Genomic DNA, 17582 nt, shown 5'->3' on the forward strand with positions numbered 1-17582 from the left:
ACTGGCCCTAGAAATAGTGGATGCACTGGTGGTCATTTTCCAACATTCTATCGACTCTGGATCAGTACCTATGGATTGGAGGGTAGCTAATGTAACAATATATTTTAAAAAAGGAAGGAGAGAGAAAACAGCATTGAGGAGGAGCGGTGAGTGCAGCGGAGGCCCATAAAAGGCCCAGCAGTCGGAGGGAGTGGCAGCGTCGTCGAGCAGCCAGCTGGTGTAGCTGCAGCACGGAGAGAAGGCAAAAAAGAAACAAAAAGAAATCGAAGTGTGACATCACAGCCAAGGGAGTAAGTGATTGACTTGTGATTGGTGAGTAGTTTTTCTCCTTTTTCCTTTCCTTTATCAGTAATAAACCTTTGGCATTGTTGCAAAATTTAATTAATTTAAGGATTAAGTCATGGCAGCAGAGCCCAGACCCATGTCATGCTCCTCCTGTGCTATGTGGGAAGTCAGGGACGCTTCCAGTGTTCCTGACGACTACATGTGCAGGAAGTGTATCCAGCTGCAGCTCCTGACAGACCACATTGTGGCACTGGAGCCGTGCATGGATTCACTCTGGAGCATCCGCGATGCTGAGGAGGTCGTGAATAGTACGTTTAGTGAGTTGGTCACACCGCAAGTAAAGTTTATTCAGGCAGATAGGGAATGGGTGATCATCAGGCAGAGCAGTTGAAGGAAGGTAGTGCAGGGGTCCCCTGCGGTCATCGCCCTCCAAAACAGATACACCACCTTGGGTGCAGTTGGGTGGGATGACTCATTAGGGGAGGACAGCAGCAGCCAAGTTAATAGCACTGTGGGTGGCTCTGCTGCACAGGAGGGCAGGAAAAAGACTGGGAGAACTAGTGTTGGAGGGGATTCTATTGCAAGGGGAATAGATAGAACTTTCTAAGGCGCAATGGAGACTCCAGTATGTTGCCTCTCTCGTGCAAATGTCAAGGATGTCTCGGAGCGGCTACAGGACATTTTGGAGGGGAAGGGTGAACAGCCAGTTGTCGTGGTGCATATAGGTACCAACAATATAGGTAAAAAAATGGGATGATTTCCTGCAAGCTGAATTTAGAGAGCTAGGAGTTAAATTAAAAAGCAGGAGCTCAAAGGTAGTAATCTCAGGATTGCTACCAGTGCCACGTGCTAGTCAGAGTAGAAATAGCAGGATAGCTAAGATGAATACGTGGCTTGAAGAGTGGTGCAGGAGGAAGGGATTCAAATTCCTGGAACATTGGAACTGGTTCTGGGGTTGGTGGAACCAGTACAAAGCGGACGGTCTGCACCTGGGCAGGACCGGAACCAATGTCCTAGGGGGAGTGTTTGCTAGTGCTGTAGGGGAGAGGTTAAACTAATATGGCAGGGGGATGGGAACCTATTCAGGGAGACAGAGGGAAGTAGAAAGGGGGCAGAAGCAAAAGATAGAAAGAAGAAAAGTAAAAGTGGAGGGAAGAGAAACCCAAGGCAAAAATCAAAAAGGGCCACATTACAGCAAAATTCTAAAGGGACAAACTGTGTTAAAAAAGACAATCCTGAAGGCTCTGTGCCTCAATGCGAGGAGTATTCATAATAAGGTGGACGAATTGGCTCGTTGGTCTAGGGGTATGATTCTTGCTTCGGAGTTGTTATTTGAAATTTGCGAGAGGTCCCGGGTTCAAATCCCGGACGAGCCCTCAGTTATGTTCAGCCATGAACTCATTGAATGGCGGTGCAGGCTAGAAGGGCTGAATGGCCTGCTCCTGCACCTATTTTCTATGTTTCTATGAATTAACTGTACAGGTAGCTATTAATAAATATGATATCATTGGGATTACGGAGAAATAGCTCCAGGGTGACCAATGCTGGGAACTCAACATCCAGGGGTATTCAACATTCAGGAAGGATAGACAGAAAGGAAAAGGAGATGCGGTAACGTTGCTGGTTAAAGAGGAAATTAACACAATAGTAAGGAAGGACATTAGCTTGGATGATGTGGAACCTGTATCGGTAGAGCTGCAGAATACAAAAGGGCAGAAATAGCTAGTGGGGGTTGTGTACAGACCAAGAAACAGTAGTGGTGAGGTTGGGGACAGTATCAAACAAGAAATTAGGGATGCGTTTAATAAACAGCAGTTATCATGGGCGACTTTAATCTACATATAGATTGGGCTAACCAAACTGGTAGCAGTATGGTGGAGGAGGATTTCCTGGGGTGTATTAGGGATGATTTTCTAGACCAATATGTCGAGGAACCAACGAAAGGGCTGGCCATCCTAGACTGGGTGATGTGTAATGAGAAAGGACTAATTAGCAATCTTGTTGTGCGAGGCCCCTTGGGGAAGAGTGACCATAATATGGTAGAATTCTTTATTAAGATGGAAAGTGACACAGTTAATTCAGAGACGAGGGTCCTGAACTTAAGGAAAGATAACTTCGATGGTATGAGACGTGAATTGGCTAGAATAGACTGGTGAATGGTACTTAAAGGGTTATAAGAACATAAGAACATAAGAATTAGGAACAGGAGTAGGCCATCTAGGCACTCGAACCTGCTCCGCCATTCAACAAGATCTGGCTGATCTGGCCGTGGGCTCAGCTCCACTTACCTGCCCGCTCTCTATAACCCTTTATTCCCTTATTGGTTAAAAATCTATCGATCTGTGATTTGAATACTTTCAATGAGCTAGCCTCAGCTGTTTCCTTGGGCAGAGAATTCCACAGATTCACAACCCTCTGGGAGAAGAAATTCCTTTTCAACTCGGTTTTAAATTGGCCCCCCCATATTTTGAGGCTGTGCCCCCTAGTTCTCGTCTCCCCGACCAGTGGAAACAACCTCTCTGCCTCTTTCTTGTCTATCCCTTTCATTATTTTAAATGTTTCGATAAGATCACCCCTCATCCTTCTGAACTCCAACAAGCAAAGACCCAGTCTACTCAATCTATCATCATAAGGTAACTCCCTCATCTCCGGAATCAGCCTAGTGAATCGTCTCTGTACCCCCTCCAAAGCTAGTATATCCTTCCTTAAGTAAGGTGACCAAAACTGCACGCAGTACTCCAGGTGCAGCCTCACCAATATCCTGTATAGTTGCAGCAGGACCTCCCTGCTTTTGTACTCCATCCCTCTCGCAATGAAGGCCAACATTCCATTCGCCTTCCTGATTACCTGCTGCACCTGCATAATAACTTTTTGGGATTCATGCACAAGGACCCCCAGGTCCCTCTGCACCGCAGCATGTTGTAATTTCTCCCCATTCAAATAATATTTCCTTTTACTGTTTTTATTTCCAAGGAGGATGACCTCACATTTTCCGACATTGATGGTGGATAGGCAATGGCAAACATTTAAAGATCACATGGATGAACTTCAACAATTGTACATCCCTGTCTGGAGTAAAAGTAAAACGGGGAAGGTGGCTCAACCATGGTTAACAAGGGAAATTAGGGATAGTGTTAAATCCAAGGAAAAGGCATATAAATTGGCCAGAAAAAGCAGCAAACCTGAGGACTGGGAGAAATTTAGAATTCAGTAGAGGAGGACAAAGGATTTAATTAGGAGGAGGAAAATAGAGTATCAGAGGAAGCATGATGGTAACATAAAAACTGACTGCAAAAGCTTCTGTAGATATGTGAAAAGAAAAAGGCTAGTGAGGACAAACATAGGTCCCTTGCAGTCAGAATCAGGTGAATTTATAATGAGGAACAAAGAAATGGCAGACCAGTTGAACAAATACTTTGGTTCTGTCTTCACAAAGGAAAACACAAATAACCTTCCGGAAATACTAGGGGACCGAGGGTCTAGCGAGAAGGAGGAACTGAAGGAAATCCTTATTAGTCAGGAAATTGTGTTAGGGAAATTGATGGGACTGAAGGCCGATAAATCCTCAGGGCTTGATAGTCTGCATCACAGAGTACTTAAAGAAGTGGCCCTAGAAATAGTGGATGCATTGGTGATCATTTTCCAAAAGTCTTTCGAGTCTGGATCAGTTCCTATGGACTGGAGGATAGCTAATGTAACGCCACTTTTTAAAAATGGAGGGAGAGAGAAAACGGGGAATTATAGACCAGTTAGGCTGACATCAGTAGTGGAGAAAATGTTGGAATCAATTATTAAATATGAAATAGCAGCACATTTGGAAAGCAGTGACAGGATTGGTCCAAGTCAGCAAGGATTTATGAAAGGGAAATCATGCTTGAAAAATCTTCTAGAATATTTTGAGGATGTAACTAGTAGAGTGGACAAGGGAGAACCAGTGGATGTGGTGTATTTGGATATTCAAAAGGCTTTTGACAAGGTCCCACTCAAGAGATTGGTGTGCAAAATTAAAGCACATGGCATCAGGGGTAATGTATTGAGAGGATAGAGAACTGTTTGGCAGACAGGAAGCAGTGAGTCGGGATAAACGGGTCCTTTTTCAGAATGGCAGGCAGTGACTAGTGGGGTGCCGCAGGGCTCAGTGCTGGGACCCCAGCTTTTTACAATATACATTAATGATTTAGATGAAGGAATTGAGTGTAATATCTCCAAGTTTGCAGATGACACTAAGCTGGGTGGCGGTGTGAGCTGTGAGGAGGATGCTAAGAAACTGCAGGGTGACTTGGACAGGTTAGGTGAGTGGGAAAATGCATCGCAGAGGCAGTATAATGTGGATAAATGTGAGGTTATCCACTTTGATGGCAAAAACATGAAGGCAGAATATTATCTGAATGGTGGAAGATTAGGAAAAGGGAAGGTGCAACGAGACCTGCGTGTCATGATACATCAGTCATTGAAAGTTGGCATGCAGGTACAGCGGGCAGTGAAGAAGGCAAATGGCATGTTGGCCTTCATAGCCAGAGAATTTGAGTATAGGAACAGAGAGGTTTTACTGCAGTTGTACATGGTCTTGGTGAGGCCACACCTTGAATATTGTGTACAGTTTTGGTTTCCTAATCTGAGGAAAGACATTCTTGCTATTGAGTGAGTGCAGGGAAGATTCACCAGACTGATTCTCGGGATGGCAGGACTGACATATGAAGAAAGACTGGATCGACTAGGCTTATATTCACTGGAATTTAGAAGAATGAGAGGGGATCTCATAGAAACATATAAAATTCTGATGGGATTGGACAGGTTAGGTGCAGGAAGAATGTTCCCGATGTTGGGGAAGTCCAGAACCAAGGGGTCACAGTCTAAGGATAAGGGGTAAGCCATTTAGGACCCCGATGCGGAGAAACATCTTCACTCAGAGAGTTGTGAATCTGTGGAATTCTCTACACAGAAAGTTGTTGAGGCCAGTTCGTTAGATATACTCAAAAGGGAATTAGATGTGGCCCTTACGGCTAAAGGGATCAAGGGGTATGGAGAGACAGCAGGAATGGGGTACTGAAGTTGCATGATCAGCCATGATCATATTGAATGGTGGTGCAGGCTCGAAGGGCCGAATGGCCTACTCCTGCACCTATGTTTCTATTTTTCTATGTTTCATTAATTTTTTGTCTGACTTCTGCGATAATTGGCAAGAAAGGATAATTTATTCACTTAATAACTTGCACGGATCTTAATGAAACATTGCCCCTGCCCCCCGCCCCCCACCCCCATCACTTCCTCAAGTCCAATGGGTGCAGCGTTGAATGTGTCTGGTGCAGAACTAGATTAGCTATCCATCACCAGATCTGGCTGGATCACAGCAAGCACCATTTTTTGCCTATATCACTCATTATTCCAAGATTATCCTGGATAACATTCTCCACTGCCAGCTGTCTCCTCCAAGTTCTCCAACCCTACCCTTCCCTTAGAACAACAAGTCCGAGGAGCTCATGTCCTTCTTTCTCACTAAAATTGAGACATTCCGTTCAGCTACCCCTACTACTCTCCCCCCTTCCCATCAAATCAGCCCCCTCACCTTCCAGGCTTCTTCCACCCTAGTTCTAAACCCTTGTTTCTTTCTCTAGTTTCTCTTCCACATCTGCCCTTGTGTCCTGTCGAAGCTCATCTCTTCCATGAGACCCATCTCCTACTTCCTTTACTGCATTCCCACTGAACTGCTGACCACCCACCAGCCCTCCCTGGCCCCCACGCTAGCTGCCATTGTAAATGGTTCCTTCTCTTCAGGTATTCTACCCCTCCCTTTCAAAACTGCTATCATTAACCCCTCCTCAAAATATTTACCCACGGCCCTCTGTCCTTGTATACTACTACCTCATCTCCAATCTTCATTTCCTCTTCAAAGTCCTTGTCGCCTCCCAAATCTGTGCTCACCTTTCCCATCGATGTTTGAAACTCTCCAATCAGGTTTCAGCTCCTGCCACAATGCTGAAGTGGCCCTAACCAAAATCACAAATGACATTTTCTGTGACGGTGACTATGGTGCAGTATTGTCTTCCTCAAACTTGCTGCAGCCTTTGACACAGTCCACTACTCCATCCTTTTCCAACGCCTCTTTTTCTATTATACAGCTTAGTAAGACTGCTCTCACTTGGTTCCTATCCAATCATAACCAAAGCACCTCCAATAATGGCTTCTCTTCCCACTCCACACCATTACCTTTTTAGTCCCTACCAAGAATCTATCCTTTACCCACTCCTCTTCCTCATCAAATTTTAGTCACATGGTTTGCTCTTGCAGTTATGTTGACAGTAATATATAGAGAGGATATCTTGACTGGAGCCATTTGCAGCAGAGAAATTAATTCCTGCATGTAAATATTGCATTTGCATCCATCTCCAATGTGTGCATTCAGCACAGGTTAGTTGCACATATTTCAGTGCAAGTGCAATATTTACATGGAGAAATTAACTTTGTTGGTATGAATGGTACAGGTGTGACACCCATCAGTTTTAGCACATGGTATACATACATCAGACATGTACTATGCACACTCCATTTAATTTTAAATTTTTGACAGACATCAAAAAGACAGCTTCAATCAAATGCCTTTTGTCTATTACTGTACATTAAAGCTTGGTCTGAGTGTAACTTCTGTAGGTAAATTCAGCAAGTCCATGCTCCCATCAAAGAGCTTTGCTGGACAGAATTATCGGTTGGAGAATCGGAGTTACAATCTTGTAAATATTTGTAATTTTCAAATTGATTACAGTTAATTGGACCCACCCATAATGCTTTTTACTTTAGCAGTTTACCACCATGTTAATCTATGTTGGAATTTGTTGGGAACCTGTGTTAATTTGTATTAAAACAGCTCAAGTGCAACTTGGCGCTTACACTGCAATTTTGCACGTGGCAGTATGTTAAAATTACCACTAGGCAGATCATTATTCAAATTGAATAACACAAAACTCCCCCCAAATTATGTAAATTTCACAATGCTTTCCAGTGACATAAGGAAACACAGGAGATAAATATGAATTCACATCCTAGCACTTCTACTTGTAATTCACTGTGATTTACAAGTGATCAGTGACACACAATGTAAGGTCACAATACTGCAGCTCCATAAATGGAGTAAGCTGTTGGTTCAAAGGGGGTGGGGCGCTGCATAGAATAAGAGATATGAAGTATATTTTCTTAAAGACACTAATCAAGGGTTTGAAGTTAGTTTGTCAATTAAGACAATTCTTGTAGGTTTTAGAATAAATATTTGTGATCCAATTTTAAATGAAAACTATTATTTCATGAACTGATTTGGGTTTTAGAAATCATGTGAAACTGCACAGGCCAATGGTATCAATCATTTGTCAACTGAGAGCTGTAGGCGGCACGCTGTCACTCCTGCTTAATTTCAAAGTCATTTCATCAAGGCTTTAAAAAAATAGAGAACGTGTAAGCAGCTACTGGGGGTTTGTGATATTATGGATTGTTTGATAAAACTACATAATGTTCTTTTCAAATATGAAGCTGGGGACTGGCACACACAAGATTGATAAAAAATCAAATTTAAGATCAATTATAATACAACTCTTTTATCAGTCTTCTAAATGAAAGGGAAAACAGATACACATAGTAGATCTTTTCTATAGTGGTCTCTATAGGAGATTACATTAAAGTGTGTTACAGCAAGGTACACATTGTGTCGAGAGTGTTTTATATGATGTTGCTTGCACTGTATGATGTTTATATAGTGAGAGATATACATAATACATGTTATATAAGAGGTGATGCAATGCAATACCCGTAGTATATAAACCAACAATGACTAAACTAATTTTTGTTTTTTAATAACTTTATCCAAACTTCTTAAAGTTACTTAAGCTCTCCTTGACTCCCATATGCTTCTATTTGGCCAAAAAGATGGTCAGAAAACCTATGCCAAGCTACATGATCATGATCTACATATCAGGTTGAAGGAGTTATCTCAATTGCTTTTCCTTGTTCTTTGTTTTCTTACAATCAAATATTTCAGTAAAATAGTAATTTAATGCAATATGCATCTTGTCATTCTAAATTTACAACTTTAATTCAACAATTTTGTTTATGAATTCTACATCTAATACTTCACACAAGTCAGCAACAAGAATAATAACTAAAGAAATAAAACAAGTATCCCTGGGGGGAAGTGGGCTGTGTCCTAACGCCCTGCATCCCCAAGGTGTTCTGTGGTTCTGCATATGTCAAAGCTCTGATTTCGTCAGGTCTTCATGGGGAGGTGGTGAGTGGAGGCCAAGCGAGTCACTCTGGGCTGCTCTTACACATCCCTATTACTTACAGCGGGATGCTTCCACAGTATGGGGCCAAGTTTCGGCCTGAGTTACTCCTGTTTTTTTGGAACAACTGGTTTAGAATGGAGTATCTTAGAAATTGCAATTCTCGGCATTTAGTTTGCTCCAGTTCTAGTCAGTTAGAACAGTTTCAGTTTGGAACAGATTTTTTTTTTTCAAAAGGGGGCGTGTCCGGCTACTTACGCCCGTTTTGAAAGTTTGGGCAGTGAAAACTTACTCCAAACTAACTTAGAATGGAGTAAGTGTAGATTTTTGTACGCTCAGAAAAACCTTGTCTACACTTAGAAAATCAGGCGTGGGTTACAAATCAGGCGTAGGGAATGGGGGTGTGGTTTAAAGGGAAGTTTACAAACATTAAACACTTCAGTTTTACAAATAAAGAGCCATCATCAATAATAAATGATAAAAACATCAATAAATCAACCAATAAATCAATCAAAAAAAATTAATAAGAAATAAAAAAAATTCTAAATCAATAAATAAAACATTTTATACTTACCGACTGCAGCACCGGGAGCCCTCCAACAGCATGTGGGATGCCCCCCTCCAGTGTGTCTCTGTCAGTGTCTCTATCTCTCTGTCTGTCTGTCTGTGTGTGTCTCTCACTCTCTGTCTGTCAGTGTCTGTGTTTCTGACAGCGAGGGGAGGGGGAGGAGGGGGTTAGAGAGAGAGGGGGGCAGGGGGAGGGGAGGGAGGGAGGGAGAGAGGGGGAGGAGAGGGGGGGAGGGAAGGGGTGGGAAGGGGGAGAAGGGGGAGGGAAGGGGGATGGAGAAGAAGGGTAAGGGGGGAGAAGAAAGGGAGGGGGGAAGAAGAAGGGGAAGGGGGGGAGAAGAAGGGGAGGGGGGAGAAGAAGGGGAAGGGGAAGGGGAAGGGAGGGAGAAGAAGGGGAAGGGGAAGGGGGAAGAAGAAGAAGAAGGGGAAGGGGGGGAGAAGAAGGGGAAGGGAGGGAGAAGAAGGGGAAGGGGGAGAAGAAGGAGAAGGGGAAGGGGGGGAGAAGAAGGGGAAGGGGGAAGGGGGAGGGGGGAAGGAGAAGGGGGGGAAGGAGAAGGGGGGAGGAGAAGGGGGGGAAGGAGAAGGGGGGAGAGGCTGAACGGGCCGGGCCCGGCCGGGTCTAAGACTTCGGGCAGGGCCCGTCCCCAGCACCAGATTTACAGGTAGGTGGCGTTGGGTCGGGTCGGGTCCGGGATCCGGGGTCGGGAGTGCGGGTCGGGTCGGGGGGAGTGCGGGTGGAGGTCGGGAGCACGGGTCAGGTCGGGGGGAGCGGAGGGAGGTCGGGTCGGGTCGGGTCCGGTGGGGGGGGGGGGTCAGGAGCACGGGTCGGGTTGGGGGTGGGGAGGAGGAGGGAGGTCGGGTTGGTTCGGGTCCGGGGGGGGGAGGGAGGGAGCGCGGGTCGGGTCCAGGGGTAGGGTGGGAGGGAGGGAGGGTCGGTACGGGTCCGGAGGGGTGGGTGCAGAGGGAGGTCGGGTCAGGTCGGTTCGTGTCGGGGCGGGGGGAGGGAGGTCAGGTTGGGTCGGGTCCGGTCCAGGTGGGGGAGGGGCGTCGGGTGCGCGGGTCGGGTCGGGGGTGTGGTGGGAGGGAGGTCGGTTCGGGTCGGGGGGGGGAGGGAGGGAGCGCGGGTCAGGTCCGGGGGTAGGGTGGGAGGGAGGTCGGGTCGGTTCAGGTCCGGGGGGTGGGGGGGGCGGTGCAGAGGGAGGTCGGGTCGGGTCGGTTCGTGTCGGGGCGGGAGGAGGGTGGTCAGGTTGGGTCGGGTCCGGTCCGGGTGGGGGAGGGGCGTCGGGAGCGCGGGTCGGGTTGGGGGGCTGGTGGGAGGGAGGTCGGTTCGGTTCGGGTCGCGGGGGGGGAGGGAGGAAGGTCAGGTCGGGTCGGGGGGGGTGGGGGGAGCGCGGGTCGGGTTCAGTCCGGGTGGTCGGGTCCGGTCCGGGGGCGGGGGGGGGGAAGCGGGAGTCGAGTCGGGTCAGGAGGAAGCAGGAGCTGGGCGTGGGAGGCAGCCTTATGCACTCAGCCCCAGTGAGGCCATTCGGCCAGGGTTAGGGGCTGCGTGCTTCGGGCCCCTCCCACACAGTTTTGGGCGCCTGGAACTACTGCACATGCGCGCCCACTGTAGCGCGCATGTGCAGAGGTCCCGGCACTGTTTTTAGCGCAGGGTCCTGGCTCCGCCCCCCACAGCTCGTGCTGCGCCGCGCCCGGCTCCAGAGGGCCTGCAGGGAGCCGGAGAAACTGTAAGTTTTTTTTAGGCGCACTTTGTGGCGCGAAAAATGGGCGTCTAGGTCGGGACTGCGCTGTTCTAGGCGCGGCCCGAAATTTGGGCCCAATATACTTGCATACCCTGATGTATCAAACTGTATCTAAATAAGTTGTAAGCTTTCATTAAGATAACTGATATAATAACTGGAGGGGTCTAAGTCCTTAATACACTTTACTTGAAAGTGTTATAATTTTGAAATTCAAGATGCATATTGTAATTTTTGCTTTCAGGTAATAAGAACATAAGAAATAGGAGCAGGAGTAGGCCATACGGCCCCTCGAGCCTGCTCCGCCATTTAATACGATCATGGCTGATCCGATCATGGCCTCAGGTCCACTTCCCTGCCCGCTCCACATAACCCCCTATTCCCTTATCATTTAAGAAACTGTCTACTTCTGTCTTAAATTTATTCAATGTCCCAGCTTCCACAGCTCTCTGAGGCAGCAAATTCCACAGATCCACAACCCACTGAGAGAAGAAATTTCTCCTCATCTCAGTTTTAAATGGGCAGCCCCTTATTCTAAGATTATGCCCTCTAGTTCTAGTCTCCCCTATCAGTGGAAACATCCTCTCTGCATCCACCTTGTTAAGCCCCCTCAAAATCTTATACGTTTCGATAAGATCACCTCTCATTCTTCTGAATTGCAATGAGTAGAGGCCCAACCTACTCAACCTTTCCTCATAAGTCAACACCGTCATCTCTGGAATCAACCTTGTGAACCTTCTCTGAACTGCCTCCAAAGCAAGTATATCCTTTCAGAAATATGGAAACCAAAACTGCACACAGTATTCCAGGTATGGCCTACACCTGTACAACTGTAGCAAGACTTCCCAGCTTTTATACTCCATCCCCTTTGCAATAAAGGCCAAGATTCCATTGGCCTTCCTGATCACTTGCTGTACCTACATACTAACCTTTTGTGTTTCATGCACAAGTACCCCCAGGTTCCGCTGTACTGCAGCACTTTGCAATCTTTCTCCATTTAAATAATAACTTGCTCTTTGATTTTTTTCTGCTAAAGTGCATGACCTCAAACTTTCCAACATTATACTCCATCTGCCAAATTTTTGCCCACTCACTTAGCCTGTCTATGTCCTTTTGCAGATGTTTTTGTGTTCTCCTCACACATTGCTTTTCCTCCCATCTTTGTATCATCTGACATTTGAGACTTTGGCATCATATCATGAAATCTCTACATTATTTAATCTCATGAGGGAAATCTCAAGTGATAGTAGGGAAGATGCACTTACATCTAAAAAAATTCTGATCTACAAAGTGCATCAACAGCAGTCAGCCGATGACAACTGATTGAGAATACATATTCCACAAATTGGTAGTTGCTTAAACCATAGAAACTATGCCAGTTTAACTCCATTGGCAGCACATTTATTCTCTGAGTCAGTAAATTGTGGGTTCAAGCCCACTTCAGGATGCAATCTGTACTGACACTTTAGTGCAGAACTTGTAGAACTGAGGGATTGCTGCATTGTCAGAGATGCCAAAGTCTCAAATGTCAGATGAGACATTAAACCGAGGCCCCTTCTGCCCTCTTATGCGATGTAAAATATCCCACAGTACTATTGGAAGAAGAACAGAGGAGTTCTCCCCAATGTCCTAGTCAATATTTATCCTTCAAACTATAACATTTCCCTACATTACAACAGTACTTAATTGGCTGTGAAGTGCTTTGGGACGTCCTGAGGTTGTGAAAGATGCTATATAAATGCAAGTTCTTTCTTTCTTACTTCAAAATGAGATATTAAACTGAGGCCCTATCTGTCTGTTCTGGATGTTAAAAACCCCATGGCATCATTGAAAGAGCAGGGAGCTTTCTAAATGATCCAGTTATCATTATTTCCTCAACTGACACCACCAAAATGAGATTAACTGCTCATTCATCTTCCTGATGTGGGAGAAATGGCTGCCTAAGTTCCCTACATGACAACAGTTACTGCATGTAATGTATGCACTTGTGAGTATGCTCACATATTGTAGATCTGTTGATGTTACCAAGATACAGAAGAAGCTAGTTGACTTCTTCTGGGACAAAAGGAAGCATTGGGTCTCTGCCGTGGTTCTGAGTCTCCCGCTTAGGAAGGGCAGTCAGGCACTGGTGGCTGCGACTTTCCATTTTCAGACCCTACAGAGATACCTGTACATTGCGGATTCGCTCCGATGGTGTGCACTGGCAATGTCTTTCCTCCGCCAGCAATACGGCCTCAAATATGACACGCAGCTCCTGTTGGTAAACGTGGGAGGCGTCCGGGACTCCATGCAGGGGCTGCCTGTCTTTTACCAGGAACTCATCAAGGTCTGGAACAAGGTCGCCTGCAGACACAGTTCTCCCCGTCTGGAGTGGTGGCTGTCTTTCAGGAGCTGCTGCTCAGGAATAAGGTACTATAAAAAAAGTATTTTCTTTCCTTTAGAAAGGCCAGGAGAATGTATTCTGAGCTATCAACAAGTAAAAGATTGAGCCTAGCAGGTGCTGCAATAACTCTAGTTCAGCACGTAATGCTATACTCCATATGTTAATTTACAAGGGACGGAGCACCAACCATTGATATGGTCTGGTGGACAATGCCAGAGACAAAAGAAGCAGACTCCAGTGTTTGATGGATGATTCTATTGACAATGTTTTATTTTAACTTAGTTCTCACTGAGACCATACTCCATTAAAGGCTCTAAAGATGTTGAAGGTTTCCACAGTTTCTGTACTGAGTACCAAAACAATTACCTTGGGGGTAATTTTCATCTTCACTGTCTGGGCGGTAAACTGATGAGGGGGGATGGGGGGTGAAATTGGTCTTTGGTGTGGTGCAAAATGGATGATAAGGAAATTGACAGCCTGTTTTACACCCCAATCAATGTTCTTAGTTCAATGGAAAATCATGTGGCTTGTGAAATGGCCTCTGATTTTTATCACCCATTCTGCAATCGAAATCCAAATTAATCCCCATGGAGCGAATCACCCACCCAATGTCGAACCCACCCTATTTTCATCTCATTGAAATAAGAATATATGAAAAGATGATCAGGAAAAGACCAACTGGTCCATAAACTCTGTTCTAAACAACCATGATGTAAATAAACAACATACTTTTAGTTAACCTCCCACTTATAGTCATGTAAAAAGACTGAAAGAATGACTTGCATTTATATAGTGTCTTTAACAACCTTAGGACATCCCAAAGCACTTTACAGCAAACTAAGTACTTTTGAAGTGTACTCACTGTTGTAACACAGGAAACTCGGCATTCAATTTGCACGCAACAATGTCCTACAAATAGCAATGAAATAAATGACCAGCTAATCTGTTTTAAAGCTGTTGGATAAATGTTGGCCAAGACACCAGGTGAACTATCCTTCTCTTCTTTGAAAAGTGCCATAGGATCTTTTATGTCCACCTAAAGCATCTCATGTGAAAGACAGCACCTCCGACAGTGGAGCACCTCCTCAATATCAGCCTAAATTATGTACTTAAGTCTTTGGAGAATTTTAAATTCTCCGTCCCATTCTGACCTTTCTGTCCTCCACCTCCTACACTGTTCCAATGAAACTCAATCGAAGTTCAAAGAACAGCTCCTCATCTTTCGATTAGGCCCTTTATAACCTTCCAGACTCAACATTGAGTTCAACAACTGCAGATCATAACCACTGCTCCCATTTTTTCCGATAGAAGATGCTGGTAATGGTTCCCGGCCATTTACAGCAACTCTAGAAACATCTTTTGTTTCTTTATGCATCCCATTGCCATCCTCTTTTGCCTTTCACCTTCATTCATTTTGTCATTTTTATCATTTGTCCTGTACTCCATCCTATCACAGGCCTTCCCTTTTGTTCTTTCCTTCCCCCTCCCTTGACCCAATGCCCCCCACCACCCCCCCTCCCCCCACTGCCTATTATCCTTGGCTCTGCACTTGCTTAGAAACTGTTAAATCTCTACGTTCTTCCAGTTCTGATGAAAGTTTATTCAGCTGAAGCATTAACTCTGTCTCTCTCTCCATGGATGCTGCCTAACCTGTTGAGTATTTCTAGCATTTGCTGTTGATAGAGTGGCCGTTCTGGTAGCCAAGGGGTAGGTAGTCCGCTTTATTTATCTTAAAAGGCCCATAATTTGCTTTAGCAGGTCATGCTATGCCGCAAGCCATCAGTTAAACTTGCTTTGCACGTTTAGGTCATTGAATTTTTTGTATGACAAGTTGCTGTAAGTGCGAGCTCAAAGCGGCGCAAGGAGGGAAACGGGGCATCTGTGTGAGCAGGAAAAGCAACTGTGTATCTCCTTAACCAATCAGATTGAAGGATTGTGAAATCAACAAAACAAAAACTGAGAAGGAAGTGTAAATTAGAATGGGTGAATTCAATGCCAAATCAGTTATAGAAAGAGAATAAAGAGAGGAAAACAAAGATTGGATTAAGAGAGAGAGAAAAAAGAGACAGAAAGGAAAATATTTAAAACATTAATATTTAAAATGTTACATTTTTAAAATCTCCAACAACAATTAAAACCTGAAGAAATGAGACTCCACACTTGTAATAGTTAATTTTCAGTGCCAGAGAGGTTGAATGGCAGTAATTAACACTTATCAAGTTGTTAAAACGGTACTTAGAATAAAATGGACACAACTTAACTTTCTGTGGCGAGTTTAGTTCGTATCTACCGCGCAACTAAACACCATGCCATTTAATGCTTTTCAATAATGAGACAGACAGTGAGATGTTGTTATTGCAAAGCTAAACCAGACAGCAACCTTCGCATTTTTGAGTTTAACCTTTCAGTTGCCCATCATTTGAAGTCGCTGCACCATTTGCATATAAAAAATGGTAAGCACCATTAGTTGCACCATTATTTTGACAGCAAATAATGGCCCATTATTTACACTCTTCTTTGTCTCTTATATAAAAGCAAAGCAGGCGTGATGGGCCGGATATTAACGTGGAGGTGGTGAGGGAAGGTGGGGAGGGCGCTGGTTTGCAGTCAGGAAACCCAGAAAAATGGGTCAGGGGGAGATCGTGACTGGTGGAGGGTGGCGTGTTCGATTGCGGGGTATGATGGGAGCAGGTAAGCTAGATCCAGCAGGTAAGTGTAAAGGCATTTGAAAGGCACTTAGCTGTTGAATACAGCAATCCTCGTTTCCCCTTAGCTGCCGGGTTTCCCAAGGCTGGAAAACACAGCTGGCCAGTGTGAAATTTAAAATGGAAATTAAATCTGACACACGCAGCCTCATTATAATATTTAAGTGATCTACCCGCTTCCTGGGAGCAGATCACCCACCCCTCATCTCACCTCCGTTAAAACTGGAAGTGGATGGGTTGTGGTCGGGTTTTAGATTTTTAACATTGTTACATCCCACCCGACCCAAACCCACCTATTTTGGGTGGTTAAAATTCTCCCCATGATATTTATGTAAGTTTGCATCCACTGTAAGACATAGGAAGTTCTCTGACTGTTCCCTCTGACGTGGAAATGTTTATATGATTCACAACTGCATGTAGTTGCATGGGGATAGGGTGGGAAAGTAGAGTTGAAGTCAAAGATCAGCCATGATCTATTGAATGGTGGAGCAGGCTTGATGGGCCGAATGGCTACTCTTCCTCCTATTTCTTATGGGGGGGCAGATGCAGTATAATGTGGATGAATGTGAGGTTATCCACTTTGGGGGCAAAAACATGAAGGCATAATATTATCTGAATGGTGGCAGATTAGGAAAAGGCGAGGTGCAACGAGATCTGGGTGTCATGGTAAATCAGTTGTTGAAAGTTGGCATGCAGGTCCTGACCCACTGAGAAGAGAATTCCATTGCTGCTTCTTGATCAAGAGGCACCCTGGGTATTTGTTCAGCTATTTAAGTGGAGATAATCTTCTACCATTTCCTATCCCCGCCAACAGTGGTGCAGATACACAAAGCAGAACTAGAAACATAGGGCCCAAGTTTCCAGATGATTTGCGCCTGATTTTTAGGAGCAACTGGTGGAGAACGAACTATCTTAGAAATCGCAATTCTCCACATTTTTTTCCTGCAGTTCTAGTGAGGTAGAACAGTTCTACTTTGGAACAGAATTTTTTCTTCAAAAGGAGGCGTGTCCGGCCACTGACGCCTGATTTCAAAGTTTCCACAGTGAAAACGTACTCCAAACTAAAGTAGAATGGAGCAAGTGAAGATTTTTGTAGAACTGAAAAAACCTGTTCTACACATTAAAAAATCAGGCGCAGGTTACAAATTAGGCGTCCAGAATGAAGTGGCGGGGGGAGGAAACTCATTAAATTCTACAATAAATTCTTATTTATACTTTTACAAATATTATACAAATAAATCCAACCTGAATAAACATTTATAAGCAAAGAAAAGATTAAATAAACCATCTTTCTACCTGTGTGAAAGTGCTTCAGCCATCGTTCGTTCCCGCGGGGGCGGGAGACGTTCCGTGCGTTCCCGCCGGGGCGGGAGGGGGTGGGGGGAAAGCCGTTCAGTGTGTTCCCGCCGGGGCGGGAGGGGGGGTGGAGAGCCGTTCAGTGCATTCCCGCGGGGGCGGGAGGGGGGTGGAGGGCCGTGCAGTGCGTTCCCACCGAGGTGGGAGGGCCGTTCAGTGCGTTCCCGTGGGGGCGGGAGGGGGGTGGAGGGCCGTTCAGTGCGTTCCCGCCGGGGCGGGAGGGCCGTTCAGTGCGTTCCCGCGGGGGCGGGAGGGGGGTGGAGGGCCGTGCAGTGCATTCCCG

General features: G+C 45.4%; 1 non-coding gene across 1 annotated transcript; it reads left to right on the top strand.

The window, feature by feature from the left end:
• The first annotated feature begins 1573 nt into the window (after positions 1 to 1573).
• Positions 1574 to 1661, top strand: trnap-cgg (transfer RNA proline (anticodon CGG)). Its single transcript is given in 2 exon segments — positions 1574 to 1609; positions 1626 to 1661. It is a non-coding gene; the product is annotated as a tRNA-Pro (tRNA).
• The last annotated feature ends 15921 nt before the right edge of the window (positions 1662 to 17582 follow it).

This window comes from Pristiophorus japonicus, chromosome 1 (genome assembly GCF_044704955.1).
Source record: "Pristiophorus japonicus isolate sPriJap1 chromosome 1, sPriJap1.hap1, whole genome shotgun sequence".
Taxonomy (NCBI): Eukaryota; Metazoa; Chordata; class Chondrichthyes; family Pristiophoridae; genus Pristiophorus; species Pristiophorus japonicus.